This window comes from Oreochromis niloticus, linkage group LG2 (assembly GCF_001858045.2).
Source record: "Oreochromis niloticus isolate F11D_XX linkage group LG2, O_niloticus_UMD_NMBU, whole genome shotgun sequence".
Classification (NCBI taxonomy): Eukaryota; Metazoa; Chordata; class Actinopteri; order Cichliformes; family Cichlidae; genus Oreochromis; species Oreochromis niloticus.
The window spans coordinates 12,044,704-12,072,308 of record NC_031966.2 but is presented as its reverse complement, the minus strand read 5'-3'; the positions used below and the strand labels follow the sequence as shown (position 1 = coordinate 12,072,308).

The 27,605-nt window shown below is 38.0% G+C and overlaps 1 protein-coding gene across 6 annotated transcripts in view; it reads left to right on the top strand.

Moving 5' to 3' along the window:
- The window catches only part of ldb2a (LIM domain binding 2a), a 99,618-nt gene that overhangs the window by 26,623 nt on the left and 45,390 nt on the right, over window positions 1–27,605 (top strand). The gene's annotated exons all lie outside the window — the stretch shown is intronic.

Sequence of the window (27,605 nt, the reverse complement as noted above, 5' to 3'; positions counted from 1 at the left end):
CTTAAAGGCCGGTCCGTGAAAATATTGTCTGACATTAAACCGTGGCGCAAAAAAGGTTAGGGACCGCTGCCCTAAAACAATGATGCCAAAAATGCAGGCCACAGCCCTCTAGTGGTCCTTGACGGCACTGCAGTAACATGTAATTGAAATCAGAATAAAACGTTTAAAGTAAAAAAACATATAGAAAATTTTTTTTTTAAAAGTCATATGATATGAAATGTGTTATTCATAGTTATGGTGGCTAGTATGTGCTGCTGAAGAAGCCTAAGTTAATATTTATAGCTGGAACTTTTCAAGTCATAAGGGGCATTCTCTTAAAACAACCTGTTTTCAAGGGTCTTAAACCACCACTCTGTGTCCTCTTTTGGGGATGTTGGTGGCACAGTAAGACTCAAGGCATGTTTGTAAGTGGCTGAGAAACACAACTCACCATTTCTTTTTTTTTTCTTTCTTCTGTTTTTTATTGAAAACTTCCACCTACACATACTCAGACACATACTCAGACATTGTTCATCATTTCTGGGACTGACTTTGTGCTCAAATGGGAAAAAAAAAAGTTGCAGACTACTTCCACTTTGCTTTAACCCACTACATCTTCTTTCAGTTAAGTTATTGATTTCCCGAATTTCCCAAAATGCCTTCATAACACCTCTTAGGAAAAAAAAAAATGTGTGAACTTCTTCAGTTAGCGAGTCAGACATTTCCAGTAAAGCTTTGTAACCACCGAGTCAACCATTTCTGCATTCGGCTACACCGAGGCACTGCCAGCAAGAAAATTGGTATCTCTTCTTCTTCTAACAATAGGTTTTTCTCTGCATGTGATTGCCGAACATTGGTGCAACATCACACGTAACTACTGGTAACCTCTTTCTGAAAGTTTCATCACAGGCCTGTGTTGTGGGTTGCACTTTTTAAATAAAGATGCAAGCATAAACCACAGTCTCGAAAATAGACAAATAATGGTTATGTCTGTCTTGTGAAGACCCAAAACAGCTGCTTTTGTATAAGATCATAATCGTGGGGCCTTTGTGACAGCTTGGTGCTTTTTACCTAGAAGAATGCAGAAGAAAATGATACCATGTCTGCTTTACTTCCAATAGGTTTGAGAAGTTGAAGGAGTCATATTGGTTTTCAGATAGAAAAAGTCTTGTTCATTTACTGCAGTGTTAGACCAGTAGTTTGTGCACTTCAAGGTTTCGGTGGACACACATCTCTCTGGAAAATATTTGGTGCTTAAGGGGGAAAAAACATAAGAAGATAAAAAAAAAAAAAATCCAGTCGTGGAGTTTAAATTTCAATTTTTTGCCTTACTGACAGCGAGCTTAAACTAAAGGTTTGCCCTAAATAGAAACATGGTAAGCAGTACAAATCAGCTGTTAATTTGACAAATTACCCCTCTGATTTGCTTCTTCTCTGAAGCCATGGCTGCTGGAAGCCAGTAGGTGTTGCTATGCATAGAGTCGACCACTATACCAGAATAAAACAGGATTTCTTGAAAACATAATTACAGCTGTCCTCAGAATATCAAGGAGAATCCCTTGTTTCTTTATTAAAAGAACACTGAGGACATCTTTTAAAGAAAACTTATGAATTAACACAGAGAAAAAAATACCTTTGGCACCACTTTGATACCTTATAGTCCTAGAGCTGTTTGCATGCTGTAGGCTGCTCATTGAGTTGATTACATATTATTCCTGTAAGGGAAATCAATCAGGTTTCAAAGAAGAGTTTAACAAATGCAGACATACACATTCGCCCTGAGAGGTAGATGGAAAGAGCAATACCAATCTCACGGGCATTTAGTATGAAGATGGAGGCCAGAGGGTATTATCTAATATGGAACGGCTAGATTGACTCTAAAGCAAAGTTAGCAACATGTTGAATCTAGTTTGTTTAATCCACACACAAAACGAAATGAAGAAATTGCCATTTTAGGAGCGGCTATTAGAATGAACAAATTGCCAGCTAGTGGAGGTGCCGCATAGAAGTTATGGTTGGTTAAAACTGTTTCTCAAGATGTAGTTTAGCAAATGAGTTAAAAAATGGCTAAAGACTGAGCTGTAGAGGTGCTGGGAGGAATATTTCATAACTTAAGAGAGAGCCAGCCTTGCTGCTTCCCCCTGTTTTTCATTTCTTTTTTGTAAGTCAGTGCCAAGACTGTCTCGGTAGCATCCCTTCTGTAGTTATTCATCCAGAGAAACAGAAAGAGCTGCAGTGATTAGTTGATCAACAAAAAGGAAATCTCAGGTGCGCACTATTTTGATAATTAAAGATTTAAATAATAATTTTAGTAATCCTTTGAGAAAAAATATGAATATTTTTGACTTTTGACGAAGGCAGAACTCAACGAATAAGGACCCTGTTAGTGAGAAGTTATAAATAGTACTCATGACAATTTTGGGGCATTTTTTAAACATTTTAATTAATCTGGTAATTGAAAATTTGATGGGAGGATTGATTTCTAATGGAAATATTTTTTTACTCTGGGTTGTACAAGCAAATAACGTGTTTAATTACACATTTTGCTTACACTTTTGCATAGCTGAGCCAAGTTTAAACTCGCACAGACAATAAAGACAGGAGTGTGATATCAGTCATCTCCCCTTTTGTAAAGAAGGCCAGTTAGTGCATTCCCCAACTGCTGCTTTAAGGTTTGCAGGGCTTTGGGTTTCTAAATAGTTGGTACTGTATTGTACGCTTTCAACTCCAGAAAATAGACCGCTGCTGTAGTATGTGGTTTTCTGCAGCAAATGACAGAGCACAGGCTTTTACTGAGTTTGTGATATTGTCCCCTCCATCTCATCTGCATAGGTTTGTATTTTGATATGTGAAACATATTGAATATCACACAGACATAGATAAGGACGTGGTGCTCTAAAATGAGGCGATGTGTGTGTAGCGTCTGCTGGGTTTGTGTGTGTGATGCAGCTCAGTTATGGAAGAGGAGGAGGGGGAGAGGAGAGACGGGCAATGGAGGATTGTTGTGAGCTGGGCCCTGGTTTGCTTTTCAAATGTAAAAATAAAAATCCCCATTGGTGTAGAGACGGTAACCTTGTTCCCCCGGGAACGGGAGGCTTAACACCATGGCGATGATGACTCACCGTCAGTTGCAAGCCTTCCTCGATTCACATTCAGGTGCGCTAAGTTACACACAGCGAAACACATCATCGAGGAACAATCCACCAGCCTTACACGTACCAAGCAACAGATCCGATTCTAAAGAATAACAATGAATCTGAAAGAGATGTGGCTGTCTCGCTCAGCCTTGCACTGGCACCTATGCATTGTATACATAAAAACACAGCATAATGTATCATATAGCAATACTTGTAGTCATATATATTCCAGTTAGCTATTTTGTCCACTGCTCAGTACTGTAGTTATTTTTAGCAACAGCTCTTGAACTGCTTACAATGACTCAGCAGGTAGGAGGACGGAAGTGCCTTGCTTAAGGCAACTTAAATATTTGTTTAGGGAGAAGTTTCTGTTGGATAACATAAAAACAGCAGTAACTTGTTACTTTATATAATGACTGCTGTTTAAAAGTTACACTGTTACACTGTTTCCATTTTGCATTACCAAAAACTTTTACAAATTTGCAATTTTTTGTGCATATTGGTGTCTCTGTGCATAGCATCTCCTTCATGGGTTGACAGCTTTTGGCTAGCTAAACTTCAAGCTAGCTGTCTGTTTCACACTTAAAGCACCCTTGTTTTTTTTTTTTCTCCACCAGCATCATTAAGCTGCTGTCCTAGATTTTTCTTTGCAGCTGACAGACACTTTTCTCACCGGGTCACCATTTGCATTCAACTTTGTGAAAAGCTATATTTTAACCTAAACTGTGATCTTTTCTTGACACAAACCAAGTAGTTTTGATGCTTAAATCTATCCAAACATTCAAGTGAAAACAAAATTAGGTAGTGAAAGAGGAACTTTGAAATGGTCCCACACAAAAATCAGGTCTAAAATAAGGTCAGTTTATGCCACCTACTTCTTTTCAGGAAACCTTCAATGGGCTGTTTCAGACAGTGGGAACCAGTGACTGATATTGCTTAGCTGGGTGACTCACCCATTTTGTCAAAGCCGCCGGCGTGGCTCGTTTATATGCAAAGTGTTCTTTGGTGTCTGTAGCTTGATGCACCAGGTTGTGGCATGATTGAGATCGTACTCCCACCTTATCTGTTTTCAGTGCAAGGGATTACTACTATGAAGGATCATATTTAACCCGAAAACTACAACCATTTCCTTACTGTAACCAAGTGGATTTTGGTGCGAAAACCTGTGAAAGTGGGTTAAAATGAAACCAAGTGAAAATCAAACACATCTGCAAGTGAAAAAAAGGACCCAATGGGACATTAACCTCAGTCTACTGCCTGAAAAACGTACAATGCCACTACTGCCGCTCTAACTTTGTGCTGCCGACTTTCTGTGTCTCTGAACCGGTACCATTATCTTTTAGCTGCCAGTACAGCTACATCCTCCATCCTTTTGCTTTTAGATTGTACTGTTGGCATCTCAGAAATTGAAGCTCAACGTGCTGTTGGGCTCATTGTTAGTCATTCAGCACAAACGCGTCAGCTAACTGCCTAACATATAAAATGTAAATGTGACCCCCAGTGGCCTTACTCTGAAATCCTCTCCCAGCTTCCAGCAATGTGAGAAAGCGCTGATATATGGTGTTATTGTCACGCAGGTCAGAACAACACTGACCAGTGGAGATGCGAGTGTGTAGGAAGTGGAGAACGGTTAGCGGTGGTTAAAGGGGCCATGCATACATGTTGCAAGAGTGAGAGAGACACAAAAGGTTATAACATTTAACAGTTTAACAGCATCTCCTCTGACAGAAATATTCTGAGTAGAACAAAATGTTTTAAGCCAAGTTCTCAGCATTATCTTTGATAGATTTAAATCATAAGGCTAAAGATCTTATCTTTTTTTTCCCCTCATGACATTTATACAGTGAAACCAGAATATATGGACCTATAAAGATTAAACATGTTAAGCAAATGAAAAGGACAAGTCTTGACATTTGTGTTTTATTAAACAGCTTCTGCTTGTAAAGCACACATGCTTATGTTTGAGATGACGTTCATTAAACTGTTTATGTATTATTCCATTAAAACAGTCCCGATATGTTTATTTTTCATTTTCTGCGTAACGTATGGAGGTATAAACACAAAAACTCCCGTCCTCGTTGAAATGGAATCATATTTGTTTGAGTCATACAATAGCTTATGCGATAATTACAAGGAAACAATCATTTCACTCCATTCTGGGGTGCTCTAATTTCATAATGTTCAGCGGAGGAAAAATTAGAAAAGCTAATTTACCTAATCTGTTTTTTATTATTGCATGGACCTGCGTTCAGGTGTTTTGTAACTCGTCTCCAGCTGGTGTTCATTGTGGCTTCTCAGAGGAAATAGCTCATATTGGATGTGCTTCCGTGTTAATTGTTGGAGGACAAACGGTAATAGATTTGTATCCTCCTTGAGCCCTCTCTGCTCTATGCGATGCTCCAAAATCAGTTCTGACCTTTAACTGGAATTGAAACAATTAGTTATTGATTAAGTACTCAATCTAAAGAAAATTAATCTTCAACTTTGTCAGTTTTGTTAATTAATTAGTCATTTATAAAAAACAAAACAAAACATTTGCACCTCCCTGCTTCTTAATGTGCTTTTCTGTTAATTATCTTTGTAAACATATAAATTTTGGGTAGTTTGGGACAGATGATAGGACAAAGCAGAAATATAAACATATTTTAGGGATTAATAAAAAAAACAAAAAAAGTAATCAGCAGTTGAAACTATGATCCAGAAATTCCAAACATTTACAGTTTTTCCCTTTGGAGTTTGTAGGAACTTGTGAAGGGCATTTTTCACAGCTTTCTCCACATTTCTGCCTAAAAGGTCACACACCATCTTAGACTGAATCTATCACTAAAGAAAAAAAGTAGCCTCAGTCTATGTTAAGCATGTGTTATTTAAACATTACAGAACATCCAGCGCTATTTTGCCTGCTAATATATCTCTTATAGATTTTTTTACACCTTTATGGTGCTTTCCATTGTCATTGCTGCTCTTTGATTGGGTTTTCACTGAAGTGTTTTGAGGACTTGTTTTTTCCCCGTTGGATTTCATTGTGAATTGAATGCCTTTATTACTAACAACAGTCAGCAATTCAAGCAAGCAATTTGAAGATGCGTTTTTGACTATTTTTTGACACTTTTGAGCAGTGGCTCGCAAGCTTTTTCAGCCATCCCCCACATTTTTCCCCCAAGCTGTAACCAAAAAAAGAGAAAAAAATAGGATCCAGCGTGGTAGCATCAGCAGCAGATCAACAGGTTAAATCAGCTGCAAGTCAATGAATGTTCATTTAACCAGCTGGTTGGCTGGTCAATTCCCAGATTTAACTAGTAGTTTTGTAACCAAACCATATCTAGAGACTGACCTAGAAAACCTTAAAGTAAAGGTTTGCTTCCTGGTGAAATGGTGGAGAATTTAAAGTCATGATATGTGGCTGTTTTCTTAAAAATAATTCCCCACTTTGTGTCATTAACGAAAAGCAAACAAGATTGTGTGTTGCTTCTAATTGTGATCTACATGTATCAGGAACAATAAGCATGACAGACGACAACATAAGCAGCTTATCCAGACAGATTGCATTATTTCTTGCCTCGCCTTGTTCTTGCAAAGATCTGAAGAGCACTAAATGTGAGGAGTGAGAATTTGCAGCCTCAGATATGCCATTATAGTTTATAGTTTGGACATAAAACTTAACAACATCTTGTATTGCCATGACAGCATATTGCTTTTGATATAAGTTAATATTTTTAATATGTTCTTCTTGGCGTCATATTTTATCTTTGGACTGAGCGTTTTGGTGCACATTTGTGCCCCCTTGTATGTGTGTAAAACAATTCTCAACCGGTGCAGGCCAATTACTGTTTTCTACAGTACACCGAATATTCAGAACCTCTATCTAATTATACCCTCAATTGCCGTGGCCTTAACATTCGCCCCAGTACCTTGTCTGGCTCTGCAATCTATGAGGCATCTGATGAAAGCTGCACTCCATGATGCAATCAAAGAGCAAGGCTCATTTTAGAAGTAGTTCAAACAAGAGAGGGAAAAGTCTGCATGTTTAGTGGGTTGGTTCAAGGCAAACTGCAAAAGTGATTCACAACGCATTTACAATTCATCTAGTTATTCTTGCATTGCAGCACGCAATAATTGCAGCGATAAAATGACCACAGCTAATAATCTTTAAGCAAGCATGAGGACATAATGAGGAGGAAGAAAACACGGGGAAACTGTTTTAATACTCTGCCTCTGCCGTGAAGTAAGCTTAACAAGGAGCTCACTTGGTGCTATGAATTAAAAGTGGCAAAATTTTAATCAATAACCAGATTGCGTACGGTTGGAAATGTGATAATGATCAGATCTTTTCTTGGGCCAGTCTTGCATTTGGCAACAGGACCATAATGAGCGTTTTTAGCCATATAAGGCCAGTGTCGTTGTATTGGTTAAAATGTCTGAGTTAAACATAAAATAAAACATTTGTTTTATACAGTGAAGTAAGAGTTTCATTTTTGTCTCTGCCTCAGCAAACTTCATAATGTACCACAGGTTTACTCGGCAGTAATGACCATTTCCCTGTACGTAGCTACTATTAAATGGTTTCTTCGTCACAATCTTGATAAAGCTGAAAGCTATACAACTTTAGCAACAGATGTAAATTTGAAACCATTAAACAAAAAAAAAAGAATAATTTATAAGGTTTTTATTTAAAACAAACAAACCAAAAAAACAACCTCCAGCATGTTTTCCATCAAAAGAAAAGTTTAAAAAATGAACAAATAAACAAGCAAAACAAAGTCTGACACATGCTCGTGGTCAAAAAAGCCATAAAAGCTGTAACACTAGTTACCCCACTGTCCTAACTGTGGACCTTAGACTTAAAGATTTTATATAAAATCCTACAGGAACCAACAGCTGCTCAGCTTGCACCACCTTATCACTCCTGGAAATCCACTGCTCACCTGCCACTGCTGCAACAATAAGTCCAGTATTCAGTCCCCTTTTAGCTCTGTTTAATTATCCTTCAAATGCTGTTTAACCACTAAAAGCTCCACTATGTTAAGCAAGTTATTACTGACTTTGCCTGTCTTCTGTTTGCTACCAGCCAAGTAGAATACAGTGGGTTTATGAGAACTTGTTAGGTAAAAACAGCTGCCTGCCTGCGACTGCTGGAAACAGGATGGACTGAACCATAGAGTAAATGTGCCGTCAAATGAAAATAGTGAAAGAGGGTAACAGCTGCATCGAGCTGCCGAGCTGCATGAAAATTCTCTGTAGTTTCATCAGTACAAATAACCGCTTACACAACGTATAGTCATAAAAAAACCGAATGCTACAATGTAACATGTGTTTGCATTAATGCATCAGGACCCCCAATTCAGAAGCCAGACTCTATCTTGTCTTCAAGAATGCCAAATTTATATTCTGCTTGCAAGAAACTATAATGTCATTGGTGTTCACTGTGTCCTTTGTGTTTAATTATATAACATAAATCATTTCTTTGTCCAGTGTTGGCCTTTTCCTCTGTTTGTGCATGTGTTCATGCCTGTATCTCCCCCCATGTATCTTTTTGTGTGTTTTCCCCGTTCAAGCGACGGTAAATGTTTGTGCGTGAATGTGCTGGTTTGAGAGTTAAAGGGATCTCAATTCTTCTGTGGTGGCAGTTGTTTTGAAAGGAGGAGGGGGAGATGGTGGTGGTGCGGGGATGGTGGTGGTGGGGGGGACGGGGGACGGTGTGCGAATCTGCTTTACAGAGAGATGGATAGGATGGATTGAAGGTGTAGAGCGGTGATTGGCAGGCGGGATGATGCGGCCCTGGCTCAGCTGCAGCGCTGAGATGTAGGCTGCTGCTGATTGACAGTCGAGCTGAGCCTGGGAACCACAGCGCTGGATTGGCCACAAAGAAAGACGGAGGGAGAAAGTGCAAGAGAGGAGAGAGAGAAAAGATAGATTTAAACATAAAAAATGTACCCTTAACATTTTGCTGTATATTCTGTTCCTGGATAGTTCGACACTGCCATCTATTGTAAACTATGCTGATGGCATTTTCATGATATTTCTGACAGCTGACATTGTGCTAAATGTGCATCTGTGTGTCTATGTGCAGTGCAGTCGACATGAAGAGGCAAAGTAATATAAGGGGCCCTTATATATCCGAATAAAAAATATAATGTAGAGAGGACAACTTTTGTCCTTGACAACAGCTTTAGCCTAAGGCTGCAGAGAATGTTTTATTTTCATTAATCGATTTTTGTGGTTTTTTTGGTATATTAAATGTCAGAAAATAAGGTTGAAGTTACTTGTGTTTTTTTCTAACCAGCAGCCCCAAACTCCCAAATATGTAATTTGTAATTGCAAAAAAAGCTGAGATAATGGGGCGTGCTCAGAAATTGAGATCCCAAAACTGATGAATGTTTGGCAGTTTGCTCGATAAGTAACTAACCTAATTAAACACTCATCAAAATAATTGTAGCTGATTTTGTCTTAATCGACTTATCAATCAAATTATTATAGCAAGCCCTCAAACTTTGTTAAAATACTCTCATTCAATTTCCAAAGTGTATGCAGTTATAATTGCGGCCCTTTTTTTTAAGAAAGACCTTTAATGTGGAGGAATCTCAAAACAGTTTAGAGATACTGATTGCTAAGGCTGTACAAAGCATTGACTTGATGCTTGTGTTCATGTTCTTTTAAACAAGTTAATTACATTTTTCCTTTGCTTGCTGATCTAAATTTGACGTCTCTAGCCCTGCATTATTAGACTTCGTGCTATGGCCTTGGAGATGGCCCATTTCTGAATGGCAGTTGATCTGCAGATGCCAGCTTTGTGAAGCTTACAGTGCATAATTTTGATAAGCACACGTAATGGTATGCAGTGGTCATTTTATTCAGCTGTGAAACAAAAACACCCTTGTCTCTCTCCGTTAGTAAGTTTTGACCTGGAGGTCCAGCGTCTCTTTGCTTCTGCCGTATTTTCTGACCATTACCTCCCACTCCAGCAGATCCACAATCCCTCTGCTGCCTGCACCTGCAGCCAGACGATCTTCTGAAAGCCTGTGTGCCCTGCCCCATAAAGAAAATGGGATGCATGTGGCTCAGACAGATTTTCACAATCTAAAGAAAAGCTGTTACTGTTACTCACTTGTTTTAAAAAGACACTTGCAGAATACGTACATTGAGAGTGGACCTTTCCTTTAAATGTGGCGCTATGGATCTTGCTTCGCTGATGCCTTATGTTGTTTCACAGTCAACAGGCTGGCATTTTAAAGGACATGCAAGTTAGCATTAATGATTCAAAACCCCCAAAAAGCAAAAAAGAATTGAAATGAAACATTACTTTATTAGATATCAGTGTACAGGAAAGAAATGTGACTATTTCCTTGCGCCTAGCCTGCAGATTCTATTAGATTCAAATAACCCAAAAAGTATTGCATTAGTACATTTGCAAATGATATACGAAAATCAAACCTATTAGAGTGAAAGAGATCTTGATTAAGTGAAAATACGAATAACATAACTTACTCATAGAAGCTAAGTCTAACCAATAGGATAAATTACAGTAATTAGTAATTAATCCTTTAACATGTTTTATTTTAAGGTACAGTTTTGATGGAAGTAGCTTCACATTTCTGAAAATCATCATATGCCTTTTTGTCCGATGTTATCACCTTATTTCAACTCTTTATTGAATCTAATGATGGCTCTAAGAGAAAGCTTTTATTTGGTGTGTGCCACATCTTTTCCCCTTTGCAGTCTGTTTTCTGATTGCACTTGAGCCACACTTTCTCCATCAGAAACACCAGCTCTGTCTGTTTTCGATTCAAGCCAAGACAAAATCGGTGGAAGATGTAAACTATAAATTCAGCCACACATTAAACACGTGAAAATAAAATGAGGATAAAACACGCATGACAGGTTTGGTCGAGTCTGTCTTGAGCAACAGCCAGGTGCCCATGTGTGCACTGAAATAGGCTTTCCTAGCTGTGTTCATTGCTTCTTTTCAAAGAAAGATCGTTTTCTAAAACACTTTTGAGGAACACTTTTTTTTTCTTTTCCCCTCAGTGTCAAGTGGAAATTTAAAAAGAAATAAAAATAAATCTTTTAAATAAATGTACACTACATGAAGATTAATTTTTTACATGAATTGCTTCAATAAAGAGGCAACGAAATAGCATGTAAGGTACCACATAGATGTGTTTGCCCTGAGCAACTAAACCCCGAGTTGGTTTAATTCCCGGTCAGATACACTGCTGCGTGCCGTTCCCTTGGCCTCTTTATCTATTCCTCTCTTTCTCCACTGCTACAGTCAAATAAATGCTTAAAACCACCTTGTCCCACTCAACAAAACTTTAAAATATAAGGCATATTTGAATCAAAACGTAAAATGAGTGTTTGAATAAAGAAGCTGTAAAAGTTTTGTAACTTCACCAAACTCTAGCAGCAAGTCTCTGCAGACTCTGCAGGCAGTTGGGATCAGGAGTTTTGTCTACAGGCTAGTACGCTCACAATCTGACTCTGATTCATAAAGGAATCTGATGAGCCCCGAAGCTCCTGAGGGATCCGTTATTCTCTTCTGTGAGCTTAAAGTGGATCAAGCTGTCAAAAACACTCATAAAAACTATTGTTTTGTTAATTTTTTTTCCTTGCAGAAATGTCAGGTATGAACAGGAAATCTTTAAGTGTTCATACTGTATAGGCAGCTACATATTCATTAATGAAAAAAAGGTCTATCTACCATCTTGTATCTTCATGCACTCACTGCTGCTGGTATGCTCTGCCTGTATAAATTCATCTGTTTATGTTAGGTATAGCAAGGCCTTCTCAATTCCAGTCCTATTAAAAATCTTCTTTCTGGAATTTTGCCTAAATTGTCTGTTAACACCCTTATAACAGCTAGAAAATTTCTGTTGCAAAATAATTATTAATGGAATCAATTTCAAAGTCTAATTGCAGGTTGTATTTTCATTTTTATTCCCAGTGGCTGCCCGATGGCAATTAAGACATAGCTGATTGTTTAGTTGGCAGAACAGAAAGAGTTTTAGTGTTTATTTTTTCATTCACCACAGGCCTGTTATCCGTCCCTCTCTGGCAACTGGCCATCTCCCCTTTCTGTGTGTGGTTTGTGCAGCCAATCAGATCAGCCAGCCTGCATTCTGGGTTAGAGTTGAGTGAGGTGAAAATGGTGGTGGCTACTTCACATTCTAAAGCAAAGAAATGAAAGAAAGTTTATTGTACAGTAGCAGGGAAGCAAGTTTCTTTGAGCGGAAAATGATAATTCAGCCACATTTTGACTGCGGTGGATCAAGCTGGCACATTTCGAAGGCACAGGCAATTATCAGAAACAGTCACTCGATTTCCATGACAAGAGGCAGTAGCACCTTGTCTGTCTGTAGCTGACAACCCCTTATCAGATGCCATTAATATATTGGCAAGATATGTGGAAAAAGACATGCCCCTGTTATGTAAATTTCCCTTTGACTTATGTGTTTTTTTTCATGCCTCCCTTTGATCTTGCATAAAATTTTTTTTAAATGAAATAGCTATATCCAGTTAAGAACACTACGGCAACATACTTTAATTTGGAAGTTTCATAGAATAGATTTATGGAATTGTTTTAAGTGCATTCATCATCAATAATTAAATTTATTTCATGGTTTAATTTGTTGTGCAGTACATTACACATTTTATGAAAATAAATATTTTAAATGAGTCAATTCCATTTATGCATGCAGAGTTTATGAAAGCACACCAGAGCCCGAGTCAGAGCGCGCTGATATAATTTAACTTTAACTTCAAATTGCCATTGTAACTGAAAAACTGCTGCAATTAAAACGCAGTCAAAGTGAACTCAGACAAAGCCGGAGACAAAGACAAAATGATACAGAAGTGAAACTCTATAATCCTGATTGTTCGCTGCTCTTAATCAACCTTTTGCAGTAAAACCAATCAATAAAAAAACACAAAAAAATAAAACCGCCTGAATTGATGTGATTCCGGTTTTGATTTCTGATAGGCGATTTTTTAATGCAGTATGTGAGAATCCGTGGGTGTTTGCACAGTGTTCACTTTATGTGAGAGCCGGATGAAAATATACAGCAGCAGATGTGAGCAGTGGATTTTGTTGCGATGTTTGACCAGACAAGAAAGAGACGAGCCTTTGTAAAGACATAATGTGGTTCTTCTGAGGCTGCTGGGAATTGTAGCCTTTTCATTCTAAAACAATATCCAATATCTAAAATAATTGACGCCTACTCTCACACAAAAAGCCCGCTGGCATGAAAGTAAAGCACATTAGGAGGCACCTGCAGTTCATTTTACTTTTTTTTTTTTTTTTTTTTAGCAAAACAACACATAAGACTTAGAAATATTATTGTGTGCCATTACTCTTTTCTGTCTGCTTGCACTTGGTCATTGTTGTTTATTGACAGCAGACTACAAACACCAAAGGACTTGAAGGACAAATAAAACAATAAAAGCGACAGACTTTAGAAACTGTTTTTTTTTAGCAGTAACACCTACGTTTGTTTGCATGTTCATTAAAATAAGCAATTACTCTAATTTTTTTTGGAGGGGGGGAAAGGCGAATGTATTAAGTTTGTATTTTTTTCCCAATTTTCAAGTTTTATTTTCAAGTTTATTCTGTAAGGACTTAAAGTGACTGTTTCCATAGCATTTATATGTGAGAAAAAATTTCCTTTTTTTCAGCAGTTCATGCATAGATAAAGCTTCTCTTCACACTAACACATGGCATAGCTCCTGGATTACAATCACAAACTGCAACTAGTCATCAGACTTTTAGACTTTCTAAAAGTGAAACTCGATTTCCAAAGCCAGCCTTTTATTTAATTGAGCACATTCTCAAAACTGGCATATTGCGAGTGAGGAATGACAAATACAAGCAGTCGGAATTGTAAAGATTCTGTATTATATTGCTTTTATGTGACTAATTGGTAATGTATACACCTGAGTTACATCTTATTGGGTTGGATCCTTTTTTGCCTTTAGAATTGCCTTACTTCTTCATGGCACAGAATCGAGAAGGTGCTGGAAACATTCCTCAGAGATTTTGGTTCATATTGACATGATGGCTTCACGCAGCTGCTGCAAATTTGCTGGCTTCTCATCCATGATGCAAATCTTCTGTGGTGGCACATCCCAAAGGTGTTCAATTGTATTGAGATATGGTGATTGTTTAGGCCATTCCAGTACAGTGAACTCATCATCATGTTCATGAAACCAGTTTGAGATTATCTGATATTTCTTATATGAAACTTTATCAAGGATAAAGTGGGATGGACGTGGTCAACAACAATGCTCAGGCGGGCTGTGGTGTTTAAATTGGTAGCACTACCAGCCTATACCATTTATACAAGGCAGGATGGATCCATGCTTTCATGTTATCTATGCCAAATTCTAACCATACCATCCGATGTTGCAGAAGAAATCGTGACTCATCAAAGCAGACTGTGGTTTTTTCTTCTAGCTTGAATTTCCTCTTCTTAGCTGACAGAAGTGGCGCCTGGTGTGATCTTCTGCTGCCGCATTCAAAGTCACTTAAATCACCTTTCATTCCCATTCTGATGCTCAGTTTGAACTTCACCACACAGAAAAAGCTTTTGTATAACTGTAAAATTGCATATTCACTACATGTGTTCTACAAACAATGGGGCATAGGTTATGTTGCCAAGTACCAAGCTGTGTTTCTATATTTCTAGTGTTGTCATTACCAGCGATCCATGTTCTAAAAACATCGGTGACTCCACTGTTTGTCTATCATCAGAATAAACCGTGCCAGCTGGGCATTCTGGTCTGTTGTGCCTTCCAGATAATGTCTGTTACATTTATTTTAATTTTAGAAAAAAGCATGTATTACACTTTCATAAGTTCAGTTTTTTTATTCTGGATATTTCCCGGGAAGGTTTACAGTTCATTTGCTTTGCTTTTTTCCCCATATACAGGAGCAGTATGTGGCTATGGAGGCAGTAATAATTCTTCATTTTGGAGTTAAAATGTTTATTTATTTATTTTTTGCATAAGTCTGCTAATTTGCAGACATCTTTGCCAAGGTCTTTGGGCAGTAGGGCTGTGGTGCACCCTAGTTATTGTAGGGCTTCCAGTGACTTTTTTTCTTGATTTTGGCACATGCACAGAGAGCAATTAGGCAGGAGAGACTGAATGAATCTTTCTTTCTCTATGATTGCAGGGAATTTATGCTGGTTGCTATAAAAATGAGCTCCAGGAAGCATAGACCTACTGTGTTTACAGTGAAAAACAGAGATGAAAATAATATTATCAATTGTTTACTTGGAATCACTTTAATCACTGATAAAATATTCTTTGATATGGTGAAGTTGGCACATCGGTTTGCTGTGAAGGCTCTAATGAGAAAAAAGCCCCCAAAACAAAACAGTTTTACAGTATGCCACTATTTCTAGTTTGAAAACCTTCATATACTGCTTAGAGAGTGGTCAGTCATCTTGGTTTCCAGATGGTCTGGACCAGGGTGGGAACCATTATATGAAGCTAACAGGAAGGGGGAACAGCTATCGGAGGGCACCAGCTGTCCGCGAGGATGGGCAGGTCCCTTGGCTTCCTGTTTCTCAACACTCTGTGCGCCCTGGAGCAAAACAAAACCAGCTTCCCCTTCCAGTTTGAGAAACAATACATGTCACACATACACAGCCCTCATCTGCTTCTGTCCTCCTCTCGCCCTCTTTTCCGTCTTCCTTGTTCTTTCTCCATCTTATCATCTGCCTGTTTTTCTGCTGCATTGTCCTTCTCCTTTATCATCTCCTGCTCTCCTTCAGCTCACATTCTCATCTGTTCTTTTCCTCCTGCTTGTTTCCATCCTTTATTTTACTCTGCTTCCTCCCTCTTACTCTTTTCTGTCTTTTTCCTCCACATTTTCTTTACTCTTCTGATTTTTGCCATCTTTTTGCTCTGCTTCATTCACACCTTCTTTTTACCTCTTCTTCCTCCCTAGTTCTGTATTTAATGTTGGTCTTGCATACATTTTAATTTAAGCTGTGTGTGTCTATACAGAATGCATTTTACGATTTACTGTGCATGTTTTAAACATACAGTTATTGTAAAAAAATATATATATATTGAAAAATACAGTGAGTTGTGGGCGGGTAACAGCTGGAACTTATAACATATCTTTTTTAAATTTGGTAAAAAAAATATTTGGCAGAAAGAACATAAACATATAAAGAGTCTGAATGTTTTGTAGGATAAAATGTTTTTTGGGGGAAAAATTTGAATCACTCTGTTAAAAGAGTAAGATCTACTTCGGCGTCGTCAGAATTTTAAATTGCAGCATTCACTCTCTCCCTGCATTTAGTTTCCATATCACTTTGAACCTACATTTTGTAATATATGAATTAAACATGAAATTACATTTACAAGGATCCTGGGAAAGTTTCCCATGGGGTCTTTTTACTTTACACTTCTGCGATTTGTTTTGCTAAAGTGGAATTTGCGAATGTTTGCTACAAGTAATGACGACAGACGTGTAGCTCATGAAAAAGTGAAGAGTAAAATGCAACATGAGCTTTTAAAAGTAGAACATTCCTGAAAGGTCAACAAGATGAGCTGCGAGAGAGAATGAAAGAGAAGATTTATTAATAATAAATAGAATTTCCATCTGCACACGGGAGAGTAGAAGAAGAACCCCACCTGGAAAACATGCAGTGTATGCACAGTATAACACACACACATACGCAGTCACAGACAGAGGGCACATCTGGTCTTAGATTCAAAGACAGTGGAAAAAAGTGTTGGCATCTGTACAGAAAATACACACACAGACATCATAAACACACACACGCACAAACAGTTGTGCCTGTGCACGTCAGCGGTGCAGAGTTATTGACACATGGAGAAATCCATATTTATATATAATACAGTGTGGTGGAGGCCCATCAGTCTCCATAGTCTGTGAAAGGGGCCTGCACTGCTTTACTTAAGGTATTAAATGTTTATGTGGCGCTTTTTTCATCCCTCAATAACTCTTCTTTACACACACACACACACTCATGTATACACACACTCATATTGGCAGAAATTCACCAGTTCAAAATGATATATTCATCCTGATGACTCAGTCTTTGGTGTATGTCTTTTTGACAAGAAGTGGCACAAAGTTTCCAGGACATTTGCTTGTGTTACCAATTCTCAGGTGTATCTCAAGCTGCAGACACTGTAACAATGAATTCTGTTCTCATACAGCTGACAGGGCGGCTGATCCCCAGCAGGTAGAGCAAGTTGTTCGGTGATCGCGGCATTGGCATTTTAATCCCCAGTTCCTCCTATCAACATGCTCAAATGTCCTTCAGCGGGAAAGTGAATGGAAAGATGAAAGTTGCTCTTGAAGGCCGTTACATTGTATGATGTGTGTTTTTGCGAATGAGACGGAAATTGCTTTGAACAAACCAACTACTGCTTATAAATGCAGTCCATGCAGTAAATAGTGAATGGTGAGTAACTTACAGAAAGTTCTGTGATGTTTCAAAGTGTAGTTGTCCTGAACCTTTGTATCTTGTTAAAGTACTACTTAAAATTAAGTGTTTCCTATTTAAAACCCTTATCTTCAGTACAAGGTCAGTTTGCGTCACACATTTCATTTGTTACATTCAAAAGGTGAAGGCCCTGGAAGGTAATTTTCCAGAAAAAAAAAGCAAGAAGGTAATACATATTTTCTTCTTTGATTCTTTTAATCACATCTTCGGGCTCAATGTTGGCGCTTATGGAAACCAGCACTGTGATCAGTTACCTTCATAACGCTTCTTTATACATGCTAAAAGTCAGTGAAGACTGAGTTTTGAGTCAACGTGCATTTGCACTGCCATGGTTTAACAAATGCATGAACTTTTTTGTTATTTGTAATACTTCATCTCTTAAAAAAAAGACCAGTGGTTGGCCACACAGAAAATGGAGCCTAGAGAAGGTGTAGTTGCCTCTCAGACTACTACAGTTACAATGTGTCGAAAGCTTATTATGAAGCTTTAATTGCCACAGGTAGATATAGAAGAGAAATAAAATGCAAAACATTTTCAGTGACAAATTTTGCTTATATATTTATTTGCCATAAACATATAAGTAAGTATTCTGATTAAAAAAAAATCTGTACAATATTTTTTTGCACCAGAAGAATAATTGCACTTGTTGGTTATTGCAATTGTTTCTTGCATCTCATGAGCTAGAACAGATTCATTTATAAAGTATGTTGAATACGGAAAAGTTTCAATGCTTTAGGACAGGGTCAAGATTATTTTATGGAATTTACCAGATGGATTATTTCACTGAGTAGCTTATAGTTCTTCTCAGTCTATTTTTTCAGAGGCTTAAAGAAACATTCTCTCTGCTTTACCTACTGCCATATGCATCACCTGGAAATACCACAAAGTGTTACATAGAACCATTTTTTTCTTTTTAACTGTAAGGAGCCCCCACCCCTCAACCTTGAACCACCTCTGATCTTGACCCATCTCTAAATGAGTTGCTCAGAGTCTACCATCTACCATTATGTGCTTTTTTTTCTTGTTTTGATCAGAACTTGATTGTTAGAGGCCAAATAACACAAAGCAACACTCATTTCAATTGAGTCGGGCCAACCAGGAATACTTACGTTACTTATGAAATGTGTGTAAGTCTGTATAGGTTTGTGTGTATTTAATGTACAATATGAGGATCCTGTGATCATGTGTATAGTGTCAAGTTAAGGATGATATTTTGTTCCTTCAGAATATGCGTGATTGGAGTTTGACTTAACTTAAGGTGGGGGAAGAATAATGCATCTCACTATTAACTCCTGGCATTTTCTGTCCCACTGTTTGTGGTGTGTGAGGTGTTTTGGGTGGTTGTAGCGGGGTGTCTTTGTCTCTCCCTCCTCTGCGTGTTGTGTCCTTCCTGCGGTGCTGTGCCCTGGGGCTCTGTGCAGCTGGGGGGGTTTGGACCCTGTTGAATTATGGATGGAGGTGAAGAGGGGATGAGGGCTGGCCTCGAGGGTACATACCCCCCTCCATCCCTAACACTTCCGACTGTCCCCCATCCCTCCCCCACCCTCTCTTTCCCTCTGCTTTCCTCTCTGCCCAAACAGTGGCTATCCACGCGTGGCGTGAGGTTGGATGAGGGTGACTGGAGATGTGTCTCGCGCTCTCTTTCTGTCTTTCTGCTTTGCCGTTTTTTTTTTCTCTCTTGTTACACTTTCGTCCTTATCTCGCTCTTCCTCTCCCTCCCAGATTTCAGCTGGTAAAGTCAAAATGATAGAGGTCCATTCAGCCGAAAATGGTCTGCAGATGTTGAGAAAATGAGACAAAGACATAGAGTATCTTGATTTTCCTCCACTATAAATTACCAGCAGTATTCAACTGCTGGTGAAACAGCTTCTCATGGCTATTGTTTTACTCGTTCTTCCTCTAAAAATCCGGATATCATAATGTCAGTTTTGGTTAATATGTTACATTCATCATCCATTATTGTTTATGTCTTTCTCAGATGGCTCAATTTGAATATTTTATGGTTTCGTTGTCATTTGGTTGTCAGTTTTTTTTATCACATACTGTAGGTGAACTTCACGATACAGTCAGCGTGAAGTTGCTTCCCAACTTTGAAAGCTGCAACTGTGACATTGAAGTTACATAATAACATTTGTGACATTTTCCAGCAATGTTAACTGCACAGAGGAGACTGTTTACTGTTGATGATTTTTTTTCAGAAGGGCACTCAGCCCTTTGCTTGTTAGCTACAACAAGAGCAAAGGAAAAAAAGATGGTTCCACCTTATCCCGGTTGTATAGCATTTTAAGTGCAGATGGTTGAAAGTTTGGGGGGTTTTTTTAGCTAGTAAAAGTCACAATTATAGTATTGACACAGCATGTCAATCTGTCACTCAACGTGTCCTTGTATCTTTTGGGATCTTTGAAGCAACCTTGTCTTCTAACAAATGAGTTTATATACAAGTTACAGGTTTTTTTGTTGCTCTTTTTTTGTTGTTTAAATACTGTTTATGCACTAATGAACAACTGAATATTTGAAGCTATTTGCTAATTCAGAATGAAAGAAATATTAGTGTGGATCTGTTTTGCTCACTTCCAACTCTATATTTTTATTCTTGAACACCACCGGAGTAGCTTTGCATAATTTACAGTTCAAAGTAATAATTTTTTTATCTTATACTGGGCTGGTGGGGCTGCTTAGTTCATCCTCTATCAGAAACAAGCTGTTTAAGCTCCTTTCTCTTTTAGTCCACCCTCATTGTAAGCCAACTTTCTTCTGATTGGCTGCCTCTTGCAAATAGATGGGTTAAACTGCAGGTGGGTATGCCAAGAGCTTTATGTCTGAGATGTTTCATTGATAAACACAGCAAAGTGTTGAAGTTTGACCTGTTTTGGTCAAAGGAATATGCTCAAGCTTTAGTGGTGCTTAGGCTGAGAGTTGTTGTAGTAAACAGAGTTTGTGACAATGCTAGAATTTCAAGCATTATAAAAATACACAGACTGGCAGGACCGATAACATTTTGTTCCTAGCTCCAACATCAAACTTATCCTTTTATTATTAGCAATAGCTGCTAACCGGTACCTTAATGACAACTTAACAGTAAGTTGTTGCATAAAGGTACTTTTGCTTGCTCTCTTATTTCCACTACAGGGGATAGATCCACATGTTTGATTTGGCAAAAATTTTGCAACACAACCCTCCAAATTATCCAAAGCTGGACTTGTGTCTACCTTATAATTGCTTATATTTAAGCAGCGAACATGTGTGCTGGCCATGTTAACATGGTAAGTGTTTAATACTTAAATGTTGTTGCTGTGGAAAGGTTTGATTTAACTTGAGGATGCAAAGATAATAAGGCATTTTTAGGTGTCTTAGCTTTGTTAAATAGTTAATGCAACACTTCACATAGATTTTAGATAAACTGACGTCATCTCTGCTTTTAAAAGAGCAGGACACTAACGACTGATTTTCTGTTGTCCTCTCAAACCCTTGGGCTTCAGAGCTCTATGCATCTGGAGGGGTTTGGACCCTGGTCGAATCTGTTGCTCTTATAAATGACATTGTAGCCAAATTTCAGTTGGATCGGACTGATTGTCATGCTTTTTTTGATTTCAGGCTGCACATAATAAGAAAAAAGGTAAAATATGCAAATATTGCAAAGACACAGGCACTGGATTGCACTGTCTGCTGTGATGGACCTGCAGTATTGGTGAAAAGCATGTGAAATACATGCAGGAGTTTTCTTATTAGCCCATATATTTCTCAATCAAATCAAAATTTGACACCTGGTGGTTCTGCCTCTTTGTTGTTAAATATCTACGATCTTGAAAGTAAAACTAAAGCCGATGCTGAAGTGTGAAAATGTGACATATATTCTACTGATTTTCTTTTCTTTTCATAAATGTTACTGAGGGACTGGTAAAGTTGGACTTCCCTTTATCTGTTTTTGAGAAGCTTGGTTTGAGTGACAATATCTTTGATAACAGGGGACCTCTAAAACTCAGCATCACAGTATTAAACGAGGACCGCTCCTTGCTTTGCCACCCAGCAGCTTTCCCTTTTGAAATGTAATTTTGAACCGCGTGAACAGTGGTTTCCTGCATCTGAAATGTAGCGGTGTCTTAATGATGTGCTTTGGCTTGTGCATTTGGGCAATTTTAATGAAATCTATTATTATGATTATTATTTTTATTTTTTAATTTATTTTTTCTGTAGCAGCCGAGTGAGTGTTTACCTCACAAAATAGAATACACCAGCCCCCAAAATGATGAGAGAGAGAGAGAGAGAGAGAGAAAGAGAGAGAGGGAGAGAATTAAAGTTTTATGACTGATGAATATTTCATGTTCTGGGCAGTGATTCCCACATTCTGGTGTGTGTGCGCACGAGTGTGTGTGTGTGTGTTCGTGCACTTTACGTGTGCACTCCCGAGTATGTGTATGTGTCTGTATTCCTCTCAAATATATGCTGGGTGTTTTAACCCTTTCTCTACTGCATTTAGAACATAGTGAATTTTTGCTTTTATTCTTGCAAGTATGTAATTGAAGGGTCTAACAATACACCAACTTCAGTATAAGCCTTGTGAGTCACGGTTCGGTACTTTTGGTACACAAGAGAAAACAAAGACAGAAGACAAAAGACAACAGTATTTGTCTTTATTTACAGCAGTCAAGTGCTGCATACTGTCAGTCAGAAAAGACTTAGCTAACTTAGTCTGAGGGATAAAATAAATAAAATAAAATAAAAAGAAAAGTGAAACATATTCATTAAAAAGTTAACTTAATATTAAAGTCAGCTTTAAAATCAGCAAAGCTTTTTCTTTTCTTTTCCTTTTTGTTCAGTAAACAAGAAATTAAAAACTTTATTACTGGAAAAATTAATCAGAGATTTGGATTTACAGTCAATGGGAGTGTCCAAATGTACTGGTCAGTCCATGTGTGCACAGATTCTGGGGATGCGGCAAAAATGTGCTGAGATTTAAAATTGTAATTGTGAATAGAATTTGAGCAGTGTCTGCCCATTTTTCAAGGCTAACATTGGAAGTGTACTATATTTGATAAATAACAACTTGTTTACTGGCAAAATGTTATGGGTGAAGCTCAAGCTGTAAAAGTTTTGGTCCTTGGAGCATAAATATGTAGTAATAAACAGACAGACACAGACTTCTAAAAGTAATTGTTTGGTTCACAAGACTGAGATAGGAAAGAAAAATCTTTGCGCCAAAGCTAAAAGAAGGTTTGGTCTGAGTTAGAAGAGTAAGTGGGAATATTTAGCAATGACAGTTTTTTCTGGTGCTATAAACTGTTTTTTCACTGTGCATAACTGCCAAGATGAGACTGTCCTTTCTCAGGATCCAAGATATATGGATATGTATATAATGGTTGAGCAAGCTGTTTTTATTACCTTTAGTCACACTTAAGTTAATCAATGTCTGGTGTCTGTCTGAATAAATGAATACAGAATGTGTGCTGGTGTCTACACCTTAAGATGGGTTAGAATTTGGTAGAAAGTTGGGTTTAATATGATGAAATGTTGTATTTGAACCCAGATACACCCAAATAATACTAACAGAGATGTTCTGGTGTCTATCTCTAACCACACAGTGAGTAAATTTAAATCAAAAGGTGTCCTTCTGCAACCTTCAAGGTGGAGTCATATGCTCTTTAAGGTTAAAAAAACTCCTGCTATAATGTAATTTCAAAAAGAGTCACATAGTTTATTTCACACCATGGTTTAGTTGAAGGATCAAGATGTATCTAACTGTTAAGATAACATTAACTGAGCACACAGAGAGGGAAACATCAGTAACTTTGATAGAAATTGCTAATTTGGCTAAATCTGGTCTTATATTTGCTATAGGGGCTGATACATATGTATCACACATGATCAGGTTACATTGAATTATCTTCCCAGTGCAAAGGAACTATTTTCCTTTAATTTTCTTACGATACAAAGGAATGGTAGAAGTGTCCATCTGAAGTTGGAGACCATAATTGAAAGTGGCATTCATGGTAATCTGAAGGCTCTGGAAATTTTTGACTTTGCAAGATGCAAGAAGATACATACATTATAAGCTCTCTATAGTATCTGGAATCTCACTGAAGTGTTGCTGGAGAAAACCTCAGCAGCCCTTATTGACCAATAGTCTTGGGATTTCAGTGTTGTCATTCCAGGGCGTCAAATATTGCTCCTGTGTCAGAGGCTGCTGCTGTTGCAGAGATACACACAAGGTAGAATTCATATACTGCAATATTGGATGCACAGAGAGGAGAGTCCGGTTTTAAAGATCTACTGTCTGCATTACTGGCAATGTATGCTTATTGCAATGTTTACATGCATTATGCTTTGGTATTGATTTGGCATATCATGCACCTCTCCAGGTTTGTAACTCGCTGTAGCGGCAGAGACATGAGTGCATAAGCTAACTGTTCATTATGGGCATTTTTCACCCAATGCAGAAGCACCAACATTCTCAGATAATTCAGACCGAGATTGTTACAATAGTTCTGGAGCAAACTTGGAAATGCCGACAATTGCTTTTTTTCTGTTGGCTCCAGTTGCCTTCTTTTACCTTCTACCATGACCTAGATGACGGAGAACCTACGCAACTGTTTTGATTTCTTCTATTTGTATACCACCACTTATGATGCTTGAATTTTGTCAGAGTTGTTGCAGCTATCACTTAGGAGAATAGTGCTTATGGGCTGTGCTCATGTCACAGTTTGCCTGAGCAGTGATCAGTAGAAGGGAGAGTAACTCGCATGCTGGTAAGCCAGGAAGTCTTTCCTTTCACCATCTGCCTAAGTTTATGTAATACCAACTATTTAGTTAGGTTTAGGGAAAAAAAACACAACTTTAACCCTGCATACTAAAAAATAAGCTGAACCAGTGGATTTAAATGTCATTCCAAGTGTCCGCATGTGACAAGCTGGATATGAGACCTGTCTCACTAGGGGATTTGATGCCCTCAAAACAAACTGAAAGCTGTAGCTCAACTTTCTCGAGGAGCTGTTTGTCAGTCTCTGGAGCTAAACTTTAGGATGCAGCAAACAAGGATTGTTCTGTGCATCTTTCACAGTGGAGTGAAAAACCCCCATTACAGATAGAACATTGGTTATGAATGTCACTTCTCTGTATTATCAGCATGTGAGTATTAAACAACTGTGCATGTTATCACTTTTTCTCCCTGTTCCTGTCCTTTGTGAAGCACTCTGCAAGAATGCTGTTTGTCAGAGGTTTGACATACAGTTAACTTGAGTTGACTTAATCAGTTTGCCAATGATCTAATACCCCTCCTTGTTGACTCAGTAATGGTAGCTCATGATGGGCATTTAGATAGAAATATGAGTCAATGAAGACAGACGTTTGTTTGGCAAGTAGCGTAGGCTCTCCTCAACCATCGATTAAGCTCACGGATCAATATGTCAGCTTGGTTTTCATCCATGCATCTTTTTCCCTCACCAATCATCAACAGTAGCTTACACTGAGGGGCAATAATCGATTTTAATAGTATTTTTAGCTTAGCTTATTGATTACAGCACATACCTTAGGTCTAAGCAAGCGCTGGTTTGTACACACGTCACAGGCTGAAGAAAATCGATACGTGAGTCTGCTGATCTACTCTGTTTTTCAGGTCCCATAATCTGTTTGCTTTAGCTTAACCTTATGTATGGGTTATGAGGTATGTGTCTGGCCGAGGTTACCGAGATCATTGAGTAACTGAAAGGCCAGAGATTATCAAGAGAGACATTAAATCCATGTCATTTTAACCACTTGGGATTGGAATCAGTCAGGAGAGAGTGTGTTTTAAAATGTAAAAATGTGCAGCTGAAGTGTAAAGATAGTCCACTGGGAAAACACATGCTTCAAACAGTACAGTGCTTTCAATAAATTATCGTCTGCCTGTGATCCCTAATGTCGGCTTATGTTTGTGCTACATGTTCATAAATGTTTATAGCCAGTGGGGTCTTTTATGCTATACTGTTTTATTGAATATTTGCATACTGGCTACATTTTGTATCATTTTGTTTCATTTTTTTCTCTTCCAGTCTTATATAAGGCACCTGGAAGGCTGTATACATGGCTTTGTCCAGCATCTTGTTTTCTTTTTTCCCTTTTGGATACTTTAATTCAGATTGTTGATTCTTGCAATTTTTCCCTAATGAGCAGACCGCAAAAAAATAGCATTGGACAGCTTAAAAAAAAGAAAAGAAAAAGCTGCTGAGAGCAGATGAGGAAGTCAGACACAGGAGAACCATTATTTTCCAGTCAGTTTTCACAATAAAAGCCCCTGTGCAGATTAAACAGCCTATTTCTGAAATACTCCCAGTGTAATTTGAATGTGTGTAAAGGACAAAATAAAAATGTGTTGGACATATACCTGTGGTAACAGTAAAATAAAGTAAAAATAAATAAACTGCAAAAAATATGACACAATGCATGCTAGGTAAATAAAGTAGACTTTTTAAACAACACATTTTCACCTGTAGCTTATAAAATACTATTAATGGACATCACCTTTTCATGTCACATTTTCAGGTACTTAAGTTTGCTACCCTGATGTACGGGGCATCAGTACAAGAGAAGTGATAACAGATGGATTAGAAAGTTTAACTAATTAAATAAATGGAATGAATAAAAATGTCTCAGTCCATAGAATATTTTGCAGTGATGCAGTGGATTTCCATCAGAAACTTGTACTATATATGAAATACTATAAATATTGTAATACTGTTTAATATGACGTTTCCTCTCGTTATTACAGATAATATCTGTAGCACAAAGAAATGATTATTTAAAGTGGCTAAATCTCTGCCGTATTAATTCCTTTGGCCTTTGCATGAAGTCACACGGGGAACTGAACTTTTCACCCTGTAAGTGTTTGAGTCCTCTCTCCACTGAGCCACACAGAGAATTGAACCCTAACCTCTGATTCCATAAAGAGCCTTTCTCTGCCCGTTGAGCACAACTCAAACAAGGAAGCGGTTGTCTGATGAATATTTGCAAGATACAGACATTATAGATCATCCACAATTTCTCCCTGCTCTCTCCTTCTCATTTCCATTCTTTTCTGCACTGCGGAGAGCTGCGTTTGCTGCATAATCGCCCACTGAGTACTCCCGACTTTCTTGTCTTTCTCCTCCCCCATTTCTTAATTTGGCTTCATTCTGTGAGCAGTACTCCACCAACATCCCGTTTAGTCATCATCTAGAGTGGACAGGTTGGACAAACAACTCTGCCGTGTCTGAGTGGTCTGGGTATAATGCCGCTGAAAAAAGTGACGTCCCCTCTGGCAAAAATGATTGATAGCACAAAATTAGACACAAAATGATTGTACTTTTCAAAGGTTAGAAGTAGCTCAAATCCTATGAATGATCACACTCTAAAACAGTAGATTGTCTGTATTTTGCAGATAGTGAACAATGAACTTTAGGTAATGACATCCAGGTAATGACTTTCTTTTAGAGGAGAACTCCTCTTGTGTTCGCTGCCACATGATGGGTGTTTAGTGACAGTCTGTCACATTCTCTTTTGTAGTTATTACTATTTCAGCCCACCACGGTTCCTGCATTTTACTCTCAACTTGATGAAAAAATGGGACTGATACTTGTTGATTGGTTCTGCATGAAATTCTGGGGCTGCTTTGACTCAAAATTGACAATATTTGCTCTTTCCCATCTCACACAGAGAGCTCTATCTCTTAGCATGAGTTAACTTTATTGATTTAATATTTGGGACATTTTACATGGAGCTTATTCCAGCCTTAAGTGACTTACAATAAATGGATGTTAGGTGTATTTTGTTCTTATTAATTAAACATGTAAAATTTCATACAAAAAGGAATTTTCTGCAAGATGTGATACTTTTCATTTCTCAGATATGGACCAAAGGGCACGCGAGAAAGTTCTTTTGTTTAAAGATCAACTTAAATCCAGTAAAAACTAACAAAAAAAACTGTAGTAAAAGTTCACACAACCACATTCAGGCTCTACTTTTCTATGTTAAAATAATTCCACTTTTTTTTTCACGG